This window comes from Hippopotamus amphibius, chromosome 3 (assembly GCF_030028045.1).
Source record: "Hippopotamus amphibius kiboko isolate mHipAmp2 chromosome 3, mHipAmp2.hap2, whole genome shotgun sequence".
Taxonomy (NCBI): Eukaryota; Metazoa; Chordata; class Mammalia; order Artiodactyla; family Hippopotamidae; genus Hippopotamus; species Hippopotamus amphibius.
Window position 1 is genome coordinate 71660231 of NC_080188.1, and position 4286 is coordinate 71664516.

The window sequence follows — 4286 nt, forward strand, 5'->3', positions numbered from 1 at the left end:
GCTGAGAACTATAAAACATTAATAAAGGAAAGTGAAGATGATTCAAAGAAATGGAAACGTATCCCATGCTCTTGGATTGGAATAATTAATATTGTTAAAATGGCCATAGTGCCCAAAGCAATCTATAGATTTAATGCCATCCCTATCAAATTACCCATGACGTTTTCCACAGAACTAGAACAAATAATTCTAAAATTTGTATGGAACCATAAATGACCCAGACTTGCCAAAGCAATCCTGAGGAAAAAGAACAAAGTGGGAGACGTAATCCTTCCAGACTTCAGACAATACTACAAAGCTACAGTAATCAAAACAGCATGGTATTTGCACAGAAACAGACATATGAATCAATGAAACAATACAGAGCCCAGAAATAAACCCACACACCAGTGGCCAATTAATCTTCAACAGAGGAGGCAAGAATATACAATGGAGAAAAGACAGTCCTTTCAGTAAGTTGTGTTGGGAGTGTTGGACAGTTGCATGTAAATCACTGAAGTTAGAACACACCCTCACACCACGCCCAAAAATAAACTCAAAATGGCTTAAAGACTTAAATATAACACATAACACCATAAAACTTGTAGAAGGGAATATAGGCAAAACATTCTCTGACATAAATTGTACCAATGTTTTCTATTGTCTGCCAAGGCAATAGAAATAAAAGCAAAAATAAACAAGTGGGGCCTATTTGAACTTACAAACTTTTGCAGAGCAAAGGAAACCATAAGCAAAATGAAAATATAACCTACGGAATGGGAGAAATTATTTGCAAATGATGTAACCAACAAGGGCTTAATTTCCAAAATATACAAACAGCTCATACAACTCAATCACACACACACAAAACCCAATCAAAAAATGGGCAGAAGACCTAAATAGACATTTCTCCAAAGAAGACATATAGATGGCCAATAGGCACATGAAAATATGCTCACCATTGGTAATTATTAGATAACTGCAAATCAAAAGTGCAATGAGGTATCACCTTACACTGGTCAAAATGGCCATCATTAAAAAGCCTACAATTAACAAATCCTGGAGAGGGTGTGGAGAAAAGGGAACCCTTCTACACTGTTGGAGGGAATGTAAACTGGTGCAGCCACTATGGAAAACAGTATGGAGGTTCCTCAAAAAACTAAAAATAGAGTTGCCATATGATCCACCAATCCCTCTCCTGGGGATATATCTGGAGAAAACTGTAATTCAAAAACATAGATCTCTTGTGGGGAGGGCAAGAAAGTCTGGTGGGACAATCCTTCATTCTATCACCAGTGCCTGCAACCTTTGCTCCATCAACTACTCCTGCTGTGGTCAGCAGTGGTTTGAATGATCTATTTGACCTCTCCATGGGGATAGGCATGATGCCTGGTGAATATGTGGCTCCACAGTTTGTCTGGCTACCTGCAGTAAAAGCTAAAGGCTTGGAGATGTCAGGAACATTTACTCACCGCCAAGGGCACATCTATATGGAAATGACCTTCACCAACAAAGCTCTGCAGAACATGACAGACTTTGCAATTCAGTTTAAAAACAATAGCTTTGGTGTCATCCCCAGCACTCTTCTGGCTATCCATACACCACTATGCCAAACCAGAGCATTGATGTCTCCCTGCCTCTTAACATCTTGGACCCAGTCATGAAGATAGAACTTCTGAACAACCTGCAGGTGGCTGTGAAAAACGACATCGATGTCTTCTGCTTCAGCTGCCTCATCTCACTCAATATGCTTTTTGTAGAAGACAGCAAAATGGAGCACCAGGTCTTCCTTGCAACAAGGAAGGATATTCCCAATGAAAATGAACTTCAGTTTCAGATTAAGGGATGTCATTTAAATGCTGACACTATTATCAGCAAGTTGCAAAACAATGTTAATACTATTGCCAAGAGGAATATGGAAGGGCAGGACATTCTGTACCAATCCCTGAAGCTCACTAATGGCATTTGGATTTTGGCTGAGCTCCATAGACCAGCCAGGAAACCCCGATTACATGCTGTCACTGAAGCACAGAGCTCCTGACATCTCCCAGTACATATATCAGGTCTACAACAGCTTTTTGAAAAACTAGCCTGGTCCGGTGCCGTCCAGCCACCCCGTCATTGATGCAAGCCAAGAACTCTTAACTGCAAGAAACTGTATTGCCGTATAGAATGTGAAGCCAAACACATTGAGGCCAGGCACCAAGGTAGTGAGTAGTCTAACCTGTGCTAACATTAGGGCACAATCTGCTGGATAGTTTTAGCTTCTTGTGAACATTTGTAACCACTGCTTCAAACACTTCCCACCTCTTGCCACCTGCTGCTATATGTCCTTACTTGTGGGCTTCTCCATTTGTGCCAGTGACTGGCATTTTTGACTGTTATTTGATATTTTGTAATTGAGAGCTCACTTCAAAAACAAAAAGAAAAATATGAAAGCAAGGAAAAGTATCACTGGAAACAAACAAAGGTTATTTCTTACATTTTTTTCTACTCAGTTTTTTGAGCATATTATGTATTTTATGTTATTTTTTTTCAAATATTTCTTCCCATTTTGTAGGTACCCTCCTCTCTGTAAATTGTTTCCTTTTCTGTTCAAACCTTTGTAGTTTAATGTAATCTATTTTTCAATTATTTTTGTTTTTGTTGCCTGTGCTTTTGGGGTCATATCCAAAAATACATTGCCCATACCACTGTCAAGAAGTTTTTTTCTCCCTATATCTTCTTCTAGTAATTTTACAGTTTTGGATCTTCTATTTAATTCTCTAAACCACTTTGAATTAATTTTTGTATATAATGTGATATATGGGTCTAATTTCTTCCTTATGCTTGTGAATATTCAGTTTCCCACTAAATTACTGAAGAGAGGATCTTTCCTCATTGTGTATTCCTGGCACAGTTGTCAAAGATCAATAGATTGTAAATATGTGGATTTATTTCTGGGGTCTGTATTTCAATCTGCTGTTCTATATGCCTGTTTTTATGCTACTACCATACTGCTTTGATTAATATGATTTGTAGTATAGTTTGAAATTATGAAGCATGATGCCTTCAGCTTTGCTCTTTATGCTCAAGATTGCTTTGGATATTTTGGGTCTTTTATGGTTCCACGTGAATTTTAAGATTTCTTTTTCTATTTTCTGGGGAAAATGCGTTGGGAATTTTGTCATGAATTGCATTGTCTGTAGATTGCCTTGGGTAGTATGGACCTTTTAATAATATTAATTTATCCAGTCCATTAACATGGGCAAGCTTTCCATTTATTTGTGTCTTCTTCAAAATCTTTCATTGATATTTTATAGTTTTTAGTGTACGTCTCTTTCACATTCTTGGTTAACTTTATTCATAGGTGTTTTATTGTTTGGGGTGCTACTATAAATGGGACTTTTGTTTAACCTTTTCTGATAGTTTCTGTTGTTAGTGTTTAGAACCACAAATGATTTTTGTATGTTGATTTTGTATCCTGCAGCTTACTCTATTTATTTATTAGTTTGAACATTTTTTTGGAGGTGGCATGTTTAGGTGCAAAAACATGTCATCTGCAAACAGAGAAAATTTAACTTTAGTTTTATGATTTGGATTTATTTTCTTTCTTTTTCTTGCATACTTGCTCTGGTTAGGAATTCCAGAGTACTGGAATTAAAGAGGCAAGAATAGGTAACTATGTCGGTCCAAAACTTAGAAGAAATGCTTTCAGGATTCATAATTAAATATACTGTTAGTTTTGAGTTGTCATATGACTTTTATTTATTTTTATTTATGTATTTGTTTGTTTGTTTATGGCTGCATTGGGTCTTCATTGCTGCACATGGGCTTTCTCTAGTTGTGGCAAGCAGGGGCTACTCTTCATTGTGGTGTATGGGCTCCTCATTAAGGTGGCTTCTCTTGTTGCAGAGCATGGGCTCTAGGCACATAGGCTTCAGCAGTTGTGGCACACAGGCTCAATAGTTGTGGCTCACAGGCTCTAGAATGCAAGCTTAATAGTTGTGGTGAAGAAGAAAATTAAAAACCTGCAATCAGCTAAAAATAACTTCATGCTTGTTCTGCTTTTGTAAGATATGCTTGCTGCACCAAGAAGGAAAAAGTTGACCTAGCAATCAAATGTAACCATAAGATGTTTTGATAAATATGGAATGTTCTGCACCTGCTCTTGCAAGTTTGTTTGGAACAACAAACTTGTAACTGCCAGCAGCCCACAGCAACCAAGTAACCAATCTACCAATGCTCACTGTAACCATGTGCACTGACCCTATAAAAGTAAAGCTCACCCTGAGCTTGGAGCCCAGAACTTTAGAGCATTAGCTCAT

The 4286-nt window shown here is 37.7% G+C and overlaps 1 pseudogene; it reads left to right on the top strand.

Annotated features, from left to right (window-relative positions):
- Window positions 1–1364: 1364 nt before the first annotated feature.
- Window positions 1365–2069, top strand: LOC130848464 (AP-2 complex subunit beta-like; annotated as a pseudogene).
- Window positions 2070–4286: the final 2217 nt, after the last annotated feature.